Raw genomic sequence first — 13766 nt, 5'->3', positions numbered from 1 at the left:
AGGCAACCAACCGATTCAGTGTGCAGATTAAGCTGGGAGATGGCCAGCTTTTCCAAGAGTTTCCCCAGGAAAGGAGTGATGGAGATTGTGCGATAGTTAGCCGGGCAGGAGGGGTCGGCTGAGGGTTTCTTAAGAAGAGGGTGCACAAGAGAGTGCTTCAGGGGGGAAGGGAAGACTCCAGTGATGGAGTGGTTGCAGAAGTCAGCCAGACCAGGAGGCAGTGGGTCAATGTGGTCCTTTATGGTTTGGGAGGAACAGGGAAGAGCCTGTTTTTACAAGGCTTTCATAGATCGGACTTGTCTAGAAACCTCATCTGGGGAGGATAGGGGAAAGGCAGAGAAGGAGCGAGGAGGGTTGGACAAAGAGGGGCCAGAGGAAGAGCAGAGAGTAGAGGCAGGAGGGGGAGAGGAAGAGAGCTAGGACAAATATGTCCTGAGTTTTATAGATTAAATGAGAAGCCAGGGCCGTGCAGGGGGTCTGGGAAGGGACAGGAGAGATAGTGACTGCAGCAGGATTGGCCAGCTCCTTGCAGATTTTAAAGAGCTTGGCTGAGTTTTTCGGAGGCTACAGAGATGTGGGCTTGGATGTGGGCTCTCTTCCTGGTGTGGACAGAGAGCCGGTATTGCCTTTGTAGCAGTCAGCAGGTCAGTTTGTCAGAGGATGTACCGGAAGCACACCATTTCCTCTCAGCCACCCTGCACTTGTATTTAAGGGTGACAAGGTCTGAGTCATACCCGGAGTTGCACTTGGCTTTGGGCTTGAAGCGGATCCTCATGACCGGGGCAAGAACATCAAGAGTATCAGATATAGTAGAGTGGAGCATGGAAAGAGCTGTGTCAGGGTGTGCGTCAGCCAAAGGGGGAGGAGAGGGGGAGAAAGTGTCAGCGAAAGCCTCAACTGACACATGCTTCATAGGTAGGATAACCGAGAAGGTAGGTAGCAGTGCTAGAGTTGGCTTGACCTGAGGGGTAGAGAGGGTGAGATGAGAGGAAAGAAAAAAGTGATCACTCCAGGAGAGAGGAATGGTGAGAGGGATAGAAAGAGGAAGGTCTGAAGAGATCAGAACATCCATAGTGTGCCCTGAAGAATGAGTCGGGCCAGAGGGGAGGATCGAGAGTGAGAGAGAGTCGCAGAGGTCGTGAAAGAGTCCAGAGGAAGGACAGGAAGCATCTAGGTGGATATTAAAGTCTCCAAGAAGGAGGAATGGAGTGGTCGAGGTCAGGCGGGAGGAGGAGAGGTCTGCCCACTCAGAGAGGAAGGAGGTGATCTAACCAGATGGCCGGTAGATGGTAGCCACAGTAAGGGAATGGCCAGGAGAGAGAGAGAGCCTGCATATGAGGCATTTGAAAGAGGAGTAGGCCTGCATAGGAATGACAGAGGCAGGAATCCACTCTGGGAAGATTAGGGCTACATCCCCTCTGGTACGGTTCAACCTGGGCAAAGCTCATGACAGAGCTGGCCGTGAATCATTTCTTGGTGAGACTGAGGATATCAAGGTCCAGCTCTTCCAGGAGGTGGCAGATGTCAGATGAGTGTTTGACAGTTGAGCAAGAGTTGAGTGGCGCAATATGGAGAAGGTTGCCATCCTTGAAAGACTTCCGGGAAGGGGTACAAATCAGAGGTAGGCCCTGCAGAGGTGTAGAAGAAGCCTAAGGGGGGGCAGAAGAGGAAGGCGGATAGGGCAAGGTAGCCAAGGAGGAGACAGTGGGGGGAGGCAAGGAAGCCATGGAAGGAAGAGGGGAGACAGCAGGAGAAGACAGGTGATTGATGAGGCGCCGGAAGCATCTATCAAAGAGGAGAAGGTTGGCCTGAGGGCCTTGGACCAAGATGGTGCCATTGAGGTAAATATTAATGATGACTTTAGAGGAGTGGAAGGGGGCCAGGAGGGCCTCCCACTGGGTGCCACCATTAATGGGAGAAGAAGAGAAAGGACAAAGCACAGCGACCATATGCAGAGTCCATAGGTTTGGTGAGGGAACGACAAAAAGGATGTTGGTGAGATTTTGCCTAGAGGAAGCACTGATATAGGTGTGAGCAATAGGGAGGCCTGGGTTGGAGACCAGGGTGCCCTTTTTAAAATTCTTCCTACCAGATTTAGTGAGGAGAGCAGGATAGTCGATAGAGAAGCAGTTAGAAAAGCTAGGAGAAAAGAGCACCATAGAGTAGGTAGGGAGAGAAGAGATGAAGAGGGGTGTTTGGAGGGGCTGATACACTAGGGAAGGACACAGGGAGGGGTGTAAGCAGACAAGACAAAGAGGGATGAGACAATAGTAGACAATTGACCAGTACGACAAGAGCGCAGACAATAGTAGAACAGTTTGCTAAGTGAACGATTTGCTAAGAGGGCAAAACCAAAAACAACAAGGACAAAGTAGTAGGCAAACCAGAACCTGAAGGAAGGAAGAGTGCAATAGAACAGCAGTACAATAAAGGACAGGGCAGTCAGTGAGGTGAATACAAAACCACAAAAAACAACACAGGAGAATCGATGAAAGCGGACCTAAATGAGGGAGGAATATAAAGGAGAAAATACATGCAGTGTAAGCAAAGCACAATCAGTAATGGAAAAAAGAACAGCAATGGTGCATACTTACCTGCTGTCTGAGCAGGGGTTTGGGTCCTGGGTCCTCCAGGTCCAAACGGGAATTGCCCTTTTCTTCATCTGCCCTTCACTTCAGACGCACAGGCGAGACACCCTTGATCTAAGAGTTAAGCGCATAAAGGAAGAGGCAGGGCTAAGAAGGTAGGCGGGGCTTAGGCCAGGTGACCTAGATCCACATGCACCTGCTCCCCATCTGCAAAGGGAAAAAACAGACCAAATAACCAGACATACGCAAAGAATATGGCAAAGTAAAATGACAGACATCAGACTGATGCTTGCACACTCGCACATAAACTTGATTACACACAGTTCTTATACCCCAATATATGTCATCTATGACATTATCCTACGTGGCAAACTGTAAAACCTATTAGCAGGAGGGATTGGTCAGGGGAACATATATATTTTTAGAATCCATAGGGGTTAGAACACCATTGGCTGTCTCTTATCTGTGAGGCATGCCTCAAACTACCTCTAAATATGTATAATACTGATTATAGCGAACAAAATGCCAGCGGATTAGTCTATGCAACATTGTATAGCAGGTTGCCCCATAGACAAACTGATTGGTTGGCATTCTCACCCAACCTTGGACTTTTGGCTCGGCTAGTGGCACATAAGCAAAACAAACCCAGATGCTTGAATCACGTCAGATCACTCCCACTTTCCCAATGAGTTCATCATCTCTCATCTGTCTGTCCATGAGCCAATGTTTCCCATCTGTAGTTGACCTTGTGGCCTGCTCTCTGTTCTGGGACATTTGAGGGAGTGCAAGCACATCACTATCTACATCCAAGGCTTAATGAATACCTCTTGTTTTCGACTTCTGAGTCACATGCAAAGAGACCACCATTTTTTCCATTTCGACATCTTATTTACTGCTATTTGATTTAATTATACTGAGTGTCATTGCTCTTCTTGACCTCTAGAGACTTGCTGACTCCCTCTTGTATAGACTGTATACACTGTTAATTGTCCAATACTTGGCTCCTGCAGATGTTTTCTTCTTCTTTAATCCAAGAGAAATATGTCTCATCCATGACTTATCCGTCTGCCTCTCTTTGTCCTTAACAGTTATTCCTTAAAAATGGCATTCTTGATCCCAAGCCAACATAGACTCCTCTTTGTTTTGCACACTAAGCTGTTCTCATAGAATCCCCTGACTCTTCAACTTTGATCTGTTTCTGAGGTAGCTGAATCAAATCTTTACTCGAGCAAGCATCCATTTTCAAATCATGGTCATTCTAGCCACGTTATATATTCCTCTATAGCAAGCTATATGTCTTTTCTACCTTGCGTTACTGCGTATTTACACTTTTTGGTCAGCAAGTTACATTGTCTTCTTTTGCATTCATGATTACTTTATCGTTTTGTACATGTTTCTCTCATTACTGCAGTTACCTCATCTCTCAAGTATTTTCATATTGTTTCAGTATGGCTCTATATATTTGCTTTATGACATCACTCAGCCCTCATCAAGTTTCACTCAGCGATCCATGATATCCAATGGTGCATGCTGACATCCTTCCACGTGGCCCCCTTCCACACTTTGTGTGAGAAAAACTTTGGGTCAGCGGTCTGAGTGCATTTCGTCTCTCATACACTTGATGCGGTATAGGAACAACACATGGGGTCCCATACAGAGCTCGCGTCCTACTGTTCTAATATGACTTCGTTGAGGGGGCGGGAGTTAGGGATAATGCCTCCAACTGCTACTTTACAACTTCTTCCTGAACCGGGGTTCTCGACCCAGCCCTTTAATACTTTGATATGGATGGGGATGCAGAAGATACTCAAACATCAATAATGAAACTAACTCAGGAAGTTGGCAAATCAAAGCTGTTTTATTTGCAATTGTCAAAAACAGGGAGTTACAACGAACATCGACAATTTGATCGATCTTCTCGCTCAACCAATCTTATAAAAAAACATCTTATATAGTAAAAACTTGTCATTGCTGATGTTATCCTACGTGGCATACTACAAAACATATTGGCGAAAATGATTGGGTCTAAGGGAACATCGAAGTATAAGTTCCATACTTGTCTAAGAGAGTGATAGGGTCTCTAGTATCAGGTGGGGCAACTAAGCCCTCCCCAAAAATAGGTCACTATGGACGTCATCAAATACATGATGTCCCATTGGTTACACAAACTACAGGGCTCTTTATTACGTGGCCCTCTATAATTGGTTGGCACCCTTACATTTGTCACTACTTTTCCACATACACCAGCAGCACACAGGCTGACCTCCAGGTGCTGGTGTGATGCTCTTGACCATAGATTCTCACCAATTAGCATGTCATCACTGCTTGCGGTCTGCACGCCAATTAAGGATTTGAAATTGGCCTTGGAAATGTTCCTTGCTCTGGAGAATACGAGGGAGTATAGAATGCTCTGTCTCCTTGCGTAAGTGTAGCTCGTCACGAGTACCTGTTCTCATCCATCCACGTGACTGAAGATCATGATTTTGATCTTTGGTGTATTTAAAATACTATTATTTAATGAACCTCTGACGTCTTCATTGTTTTCGTGACAGTCTTCTGAACAGGAGTTTATTCTTTCACACGTTTGTAACTACTGCCTGATCATTCCAGTCCAGACCAGCATTGGCTTCTTGGGGCTGGTCCAGCCTCGCCCTTCTTTGATTCACTTCTGTAATTCAATTTCTTTTCAGCTGTGACACACTGTAGTCAGAGTAATCAGCCCAGAATCACATTGAATGGTGAATTGCTTGCAATGTTATCTGTGTAATAGGTTGCCAAGAGTTAAACTACTACTCTGTGCATAGGTTCCGCCATCTGGATTATCAATGGAGATTTTATGTTACGTTACAAAGCTTTATACCACGCCAAACACCACATCATGGCATTTTCCTAATCAATAGCTTGTCTGAGAAAATGGTGTATAGGAAACGTTGGGCACAGGGAGAAGCGGGTCTAGGATAAGGATGCACAGAACTACCACATGTGGAAAATATTATGATTGTGGTAGAGGGAATATGCTTTTTTTAAAGTATGGGTGAGAGTGTAGTGGTAGGCAATGGACCAGGTGGAATGCTGATCTAGAAAGATGGAAGATTATAAAAACCTCTTCTAACGAGTATTTTACAGTGATGCATTATTCGAGTACCATGAAGAAGTACTAGAAATATTGGAAGCATGGTTGCCCGATGGCCCCCGAGATGGGCTAGGGAAGCCCTTTGAAGTGTGGAGGCCAGGATGCCAGGTAGCATGATTTACGTGCCCGCTGCAAGTCCCAGGTGTATTGTGCTACTGTGTTTTCAAGATATATAATGCATATATTGATAAGGTGTGCGTGCTTTGTGGGCTCATCTAGGGAGAACATGTGCACCTGCAGCTTGCACCCATATCTCTGCAGCATGCACATCCACAAACTAAGATCACTTACATGCTATGGTCAAATATCTATTCAATGGACTTAACTATTTAAGGAAAGGGAAAAGAAATCTAGGTGGGGACATGAATAATGTAACTCTGGAGGTGGAACATGGGGTAACATGGAAAGATGATGGATGCAAGGCTTGAACCGCTTTCATTGTTCTGAGCAACCTTCCATGCCATAATTTATCTAATTTGCACTGTTGACCCGTTGAAGGAGACCGGTCCTTTCGAAGCAGCCTTGTTCCTGCCATCGAAGGGAGCAGTCAAGGCTGAAGTGTTAGGCAGCGCTCCACCTGCAAGGGGAAGAAAAGTGGCCCACCCATGGTTATGCATTGCTGCCTAGCAGTTTGGTACGGGCTGCTTACATCGGGGGCTGGATCTAGGCTGCACAGAACTGTATCGAATGCTACCCAATGGCGGAGGTTATTGATTGATTGTTTTTTGGTTTTCGATTGTCTACTGAGTGAGAGGGTGTACTTAATTGACCCCCCTTGCTTGCTATGCCTAGGGAATCAAGATGCCCCTCACTGATTAGGCTCAGTAAGATCGAACATGCCTCGGATTACTTGTGCTCCAGCGAAGAGCACCCATAGATGGCAGGACCAAGACTGGTTCTGGAAATGGCTGGGCCATTCTGTAAAAGTGTGCACTGGCAAAAGAAATGATGTTATAGAAGAAAAATGCCAGTCATTATGATTAACTACTAGATACTTCATCCATCACTTTTTAGTTTTGATGGAAATATGCATAGCGAGGGCATCACCCACAGGCACGCACCTACTCTATCATGTCGTGTCCCATGACTTTACCTTGGAAGGCTGCTAACTTTTCTGTACCCACGTACATTTAAAAGGTGGCACCCCATGTTTTGCTGTCGAGTACCCTCGTTTGGGCGTTTAGAGATTTCAGTACAGGTGCTGAGAAGCGGGGGGTGGACTCCTGGGGCTCTTCTTGTCCCGAACAGACACACAATAGATTCTCTTGTTTGTGGTGCCTGGAAGTACGGAAGGGGCACTGGAGAGTCGGCAGAGGGGGCGAGGCATGTTACCTAGCAACAGAATTCCAATACAGGTGGGGAGGTGGAAACATTCTATCGCCTTTTATGTGGTTTTATACTTTGTATCTAATGCCAAGAATTCCTTCGGTATCTGTAAACTGTAATCATCGGGCTGTGTGGGATGGGGGAGTGAGCAGTGTCGAAACCTAGTAGTTCGCCCTGGCTGGTGGCAAGGCCCAGACAGGCTCGGGAATGCGAGCGTTATGACTAAGAGAACTGCAGCAGCTGTCCGTGACCGTGAGCAAAGCCAGGTGTGTTGATCCCTTCCCTGCCTGCGCGTGTCATCCCCATGCCATCTAAAATAGGCCCCATGCCTCTGTCCGTTGGCCCCATTGTCCGTCTCCGGGGTGAGGCCCCCTGTCCCCTCCTTTTGGGAAGCAGCCCATGCTCCCTGCAGTGGAGTAACTTTGCTGAAAATATGGGGGGGGGAGGGGACATGACATGTAAAGAAAAGGTGCCCCAGCCAAACAAATGAGGAGAAAATGGTGTGCCATGAAAGTTGTGGGGGGGAGGGAGGGGGACAAACACCCCTGTTCTCCCCAGAAATTACGCCCATGGCTCCCTGCCATCGACACTATGTTGTAATGTGCGTGGAGCATTTTCCACATCCCTCTTAACCAACTCAAATTCTGCCCCACACTCCTCAGACCACACAAATCTGACAGACATCCTGTAAGGGAATGTAAGGGAAGAGGATATGTTGTAATGTGCACAGGCGCCTGTGGAATGTTGATGCTGGTTCAGGAGTCAGCATTCCACAGTGGCCGGTTGATCAGGGACGCTGGAGGAGGAGGTGGTGCCTGGGGGGTCCATGCAATAAAGAGCTTGTATACTCTTACCCGTGTGAGGAGATCTTGTCACACTACACAAGGCCTCATCCACCCCTACCTGCAGACGACCCGCCAAGCCCACCTCCACGAATTCACTAGGATCCCGGCCATGTTCTCCCTTGACCCGATGCTCCGCAGCGAGTACTGGCAGTGGAGTGAAACAAGTCGCTGCAGGTGCCTAACATGTTTATTGTCATTTATATCCGCACACCGCAAAATGAATTGCCTCTTGCCCTGGCAAAATATCACAACATCAGAGTGGCCTATGACGCAAAGAGTCACAGATTCATTATATCGGTTCACTATTTTACAATTGATGAAAGCAATGTTCACAGCCTCTTTCCCTTTTCAGAGTCTAGAACCCTGGCCCATGCACAGCCAGATAATAACCCTTCCCATACATAAGGGAACCCAGATGAAACTGCCGAGACAGTAGCCAGAGCTGGGTAAACACTTCTGGGCGAAACAGAATAGTCCAGTTTCCTTTCGTTTTTAAACACATTTTTTCATAGTCAACTGGTGAGGAATTCAACCATCCACACAGGGAGTGTGCGCTCGTCTGGGCTTTTTTTGAAATTTTGTAAGAAACTGAATGATGGGAGATCAACCTTAGAAAATGTGTGGGACTAATCTGAACACATTTTTCTATGCTCGCAGCACAGCAAACACATAGTCAAGTGTACTCTGGGAAGGACGCGGCGGGGCACAGCCTACAGGCGCAGTACTGCCTGTCATGTTCAGCTGGAATGTGACAGCCACTGGTACATCAAAGCATCTCAAGAAGCGGGACGCAACACCTTCCTCCAGCCATGGCCAGCCTAATTAAAGTATCAAAGGCTCTAGGGATCCACCCTGTTCAATTGTAGTTCTGTGTGGTGGCAGCGCATACTGATGAGAGTTAATTGAAGAAGGCCTGCAAAAGGGCTTGTTCACAGAACACAAGGGACGGGAAACACCAATACCTCATTGATGTGCAATGTGTCAACTTGAAGCTAGCTCCCACCCCTCTGTATGAAGGGCAGTGAATGGCATGTCAGGGATAACTGTTTACAGTAGGAAACCCCTGCAGGGAGACCCCCTTTCAGAGGGAAGAAGTATGTGATTCGATGGAGACCGAAAGTCTGTTCTCACCACAAACCTCAAGGGAGACCTGCGGTTTGATCAAGAATCACAGAGAGCTCAATTAACCAGAGAGATACTTTGATCCACAACAGACAGGAAGATGGGTGGGACTTAGTACATGTTGTCACACCTTACCTTTCCTGTTGCAAAGCACTCTGGTTATGACCTCACGCATAACAGAAGATTGTTGGTGGGGACTCAGGATTGGTTCATTAAGCTAGGCTTAGCCTGCACCAATCACCGGGGCCCATTTTCCCTTAAAAGAGGGTTGAGCCCTCTTTTAATAATAATAATAATAATTTGGCATTTATATAGCGCTACAAACCCTCAGGTATCTGAGCGCTGCTTATTATTACCCACGGTGTGTGGTGCTCATTTATCGACCTCGGAAGGATGAAAGGCTGAGTTTGGCCCTGCCGGGTTTCGAACCTGCACTGCAGGCTCTGCACGTTTGTCAAAGCGAGCGCTCTACTCGCTGTGCCACTTGACCGGCTGGCAGATCATCTGATGACTTTGAAAGGATTATGAAGAAGGACTCATTTGGACCCTGGCTGAAGGTATGGTCTTCCTTACAGCTATGGCCAGTGAAGGAAGGCCAGGATTTCCAAGAGGGAATGAAGATCCTTCCCCTAAATATGTCCCAGGCAACATAGGGCGATACCAGACTCAAAGGACCAGTCAAGCAGCTCCAGAACCGGTACCCAGCCAGCACACAGCGTGCCCTGCTAGGTTCTGCCAGCAAGCGTCCTAGGTGGGGAAGTGCCAGAGAGCCTCTGAACAAAGGACAAGGACGTTGCCTGCAAACACTTTCCTCAGCTTTGGGCCATCTGCCTTAAAGGACAACACGAGCCCTGCGAAGAAGCTAGGAGTCGTCCCATAATGGGCATAAACCAGCATCTATCTTTTAAGGACATTTCCGAGGCAGGCGAGCCATCGAACCGCTGGACGGTTGCACCACTGACTGTTGTCACTCTGCAGTCACAAAAGCCATCCGAGATGCCTCGACAAGAGTTCCAGATCTGCCATCCAGCATAGAGATGATGATTCTTGACCCAGAGCCGCCATTTAGGCCAGCCTGCAGCTGTCCATCCAGCCTTGCTTGCCAAACTGCCTGCTGCCTGATACCTGCAGCTGTCTCCCATCTTGAACTCTGTTGTAAGAGCTGCAAAGCATCCTGGAACCGACTTGTCGCTGTCGAGCATCAAGATCTTCTCAAGCACCAGGTACATTGTGGTTCTGTCCGGCTGGTCCTTCTCTGAAGGCCCCTAGTGACATTTACGATCCCTTGCTCCCTTGGTGCTGAAACCAAAGAACCTTGAACAGTTAAGACTGATTGCTTTACCGATTACCTTCCTGTCAGTATCCAGAGTGAATACAATTCCTTCATGAAACTGTCCTCTGTGTTCCTTTACAGTGTGGGTTGTATTTTGTAACGTGCTAGAACTGTCTGTTGTAATAATAATAAAGTAGATATTTGTATACAACCTTTACTGGACTGTCCCTTTTATCATTGGGTAATAATTGTATTTTTGCTGTTTTGCAACTAACCAACGATGCACAACCTTACAGAGATAAGCCTGCTATTCCATCCACGTTACCAACATTGGACAAGGAAGTTGTTTTATTGACTTTGTTTCCAATCTGTTTGGATCCCTTCTTGTGTACTAGAGGTGTGGGGGTGATTGATGGTTTAGAAACCGATATTCATCCTGGACCACTGGTGCCCCGGAAGTTGATTCATCACACTACTGTTACATTCATTCACAATTTTGCCAGATAAGTGGACTGAGAGAGGTGATTTGTCTAAAATCACATGGCATTGGTGATGAGGAGAAGCCGGGATTGTAACCCAAGTCTTCTGCTTCTTCATTCCACCTCTTTTCGCATGAGGAGAAATGGTGCAATTCAAGCAGGGGCTTGGTATGAGGGCCCAGCCTTGGGTGGGAAGGAGGCTATTGTTAAAATTGAAACGGTAATTGATTTGGTAAATGGTTAATTTGAGTTTTAAATAATGGCCTGGAGTCTTGTATTAATGCAACATGCTAATTTTCCTTTTCATCGCATGACTAACCACTTCCTTTCTCTCCACATCACTGCTGTTTAAATAAGCTGTCTGCTTAGATCCAACCCCTTAACGACATGGAGAGGCTCTAGGCTGAAAGACAATGAACACTACAACCTCCCCTTCACTTAAATATAAATTCAACTAGCCCATTACTTCAATTCATCAAGCTGGTTTTCTCCTTGTTTGAGAGGGTTTTGTTTCACGCTGATATGCTCGATGGTCCTGTCTCTCTCGGGGCTGTATTCTTCATCTGATAGTTCAGTGTCACCAGGGTAGTAGAAGAAAACAGCTGACAAACGAGAGAAGATTCGAGAAAGGTTGTCTGGTCCAGTGTCAAGGGTTGGGGCAGCCAAGAAACTGGTTATCTATTTGAGAAGATACAATGAATGTGAGAAGCGAGACATGCTCCTGTTGAGATGTAATGGAAAAACACTATAATAGTGTTAAATGTGAAGAAGGAGCTCAAAACACGGTCTCCTGTGACATGGCCATGATGAAAATAGACTTTGGGTGAGCTACACCGAGACCTGAAGATAAGACCATGCTCACACTCCCTTCTATTCTCAGGCACAGTGATACTTGCAAGGCCAAGTTCAAAGACTAATTTGAATGGCAGACAGTAGGATAGATGATGGATGATGAGCTATTTGGGTGGGGAGGCATGGTCAAGTCCAACCCTCCAGCACCTCGGCTACCAACTTGCGTGCTGCTAGCGAAAGGAATGTTCCAGATGGGTACAAGCGTGACAACCAATTGCATAGGGCCACGTAGTAAAGAGCACTATAGTTTGAAAGCCAAAGAAACATTGTGTATTTCATTACAGCGAAGGTTACTTGCAATAGGGGTGGGCATAGCTGTCCACCTGACCTTAGAGACCCAATTACAATCCTGTCTGCCATAGAAAGTATACCTAGATGTTCCCCTTAAGGATATCATAATCTCACTTAGGTTTTCTTATTTTGCAACGTAGAATGATGTCAAGTGTTCCAAGTTTTTGCTATAAAAGTATGATTTTTTTATTAAATGCGTTGAGACTTATGCTGTGGGATGTCCGTTGCCACTCTGTTTGTACACCCTGTTTTAGACAATTGCAATTAAAAACAGTTATGTTTTGCCAACTTCCTGAGTTGGTCTGATTATTGGTGCAAAACCTGCATCCCCATCCATCCCATAGAGCACTACCTCTTTTAAAAGGCCTAAGGGTTCATGTGGTAGCAGAGGGAGGATGGTTCAGACTGTTAGGCAGAATCCTGTGCAGTGCCCTTAGGGACCACTACACACAATTAAGGCCACAGGTGGCAATACAAGTTTAACATAGTCGTACAGGCTTGTACCAAAGGTAAAAGTGGTAGCAGTAGCGGAGCAGCCAGGCTTATCCCAAGAGTATAGAGCAGTAGCAGAGATTACACGAAGGGACCACAAGTACTGTGACTCAAGCAAACACTGACTCAAGGTTTCAGGTAAAAAATATAAGTACATTTATTCTAAACCATTTGTTATTAACACAACACTTCTATTAATTCAAAAACCACACGTAAAATATACTACAACTAACCAATTCACTTTGTACAGTACGATTCGAGGTAAGTACCCTGTGTTTGAATGGACCAGTGTTACGAAACAGAACACGTTACCGTGAATACAATTGCGATCACTTTTTGACAGTTCGGTCTACTAGATAAACGCGTATCCGCGGCAAGAAATGCTACCGGGGCAAAAACACATTTAGCACCCGAGATACCCAGAGCGAGTTGGGGGCAAAAATCACAGGCAATATGTTGGTTAGGCAGACAGAATCGAAGAACACACATAGACAGGAATTCAAGAGTCAAAGGGCCGGAGCCAAAGTCAAGTGACACCGGGTGCTTGTTGTCGAGGATCACACAGTCCACAGTTCGATATTCAACGTTGCCAAAAGTACTTTGATATTGTCAATGTTCGGAAGCCAAAGTTATAAGGAGGGGGGAAAAGTAAGGACAAACCTTAAAGTAGAGAAATAGGGATTTCACCCAACATTCCTCAAACAGGACACAGTGCCTTTCTCAAAGAACGAAGCTGGTACCACGGCAGTTGTTCCTGTTGGTTTCCTGCAGAGCCACGCTTTCCTGCAGCTTCAGCACAAAGGACGATGAGGGCGTCCGCACCACACAGGAATGAGGCCGGCAGCAGCGACAATGAATAAAAGGTGCGCTCCTTAAAAACAGGAGAGGTTCTTCAAGTGGCTAGCCGGACCACTACAGCAGTGTGCAGCGATTTCGACCACAAAGGCGACCTCTGGCTGAAGAAGATGAGCTGGTTATCCCCACCAGGCTCAAGGGAAGAAGGCTCCGGGCTGGATCTCATCTTAGTCATTGAAGGGTAGATAGCTCAGGACTGCAGCAGGGCTTCACCGGTACGGGGTAGTTGCAGCAGTCGAACTCTCCTCCACTTCTGGTCGGTTCCTTGTAGTTCCAGTGGTGACTCTCTGACTTCCAGCCCAAGAGACCTGCCTTTTATGCGAAAATCCCCCATTCACACAGCCTGGCTGTCAATCACCCAGCAGAGGGGTTGCCCAGCCCGGACAACCACTTTGCTCAATCATGACAAAGTGCGACTTGGGTTTCCTAGGATACCCCGTGCAGGGGGAGACTACACCCCTCCCTCACATTCAGCCCACCTAGACACCCAGGCGCCTTGAGGAGGGCTTC

The 13766-nt window shown here is 46.8% G+C and overlaps 1 long non-coding RNA gene across 2 annotated transcripts in view; it reads right to left on the bottom strand.

Moving 5' to 3' along the window:
• The window catches only part of LOC138531582 (uncharacterized), a 422412-nt gene that overhangs the window by 14144 nt on the left and 394502 nt on the right, over positions 1-13766 (bottom strand). For both annotated transcript variants that reach the window (XR_011284853.1, XR_011284854.1), the window contains exon 2: positions 2595-2795. This is a non-coding gene — a long non-coding RNA (uncharacterized lncRNA). The remainder of the gene's footprint in view (positions 1-2594; positions 2796-13766) is intronic.

Source organism: Ambystoma mexicanum, chromosome 1q (genome assembly GCF_040938575.1).
Source record: "Ambystoma mexicanum isolate Mex_15411 chromosome 1q, UKY_AmexF1_1, whole genome shotgun sequence".
NCBI lineage: Eukaryota > Metazoa > Chordata > Amphibia > Caudata > Ambystomatidae > Ambystoma > Ambystoma mexicanum.
This window is presented reverse-complemented; position numbering and strand designations above follow the sequence as displayed.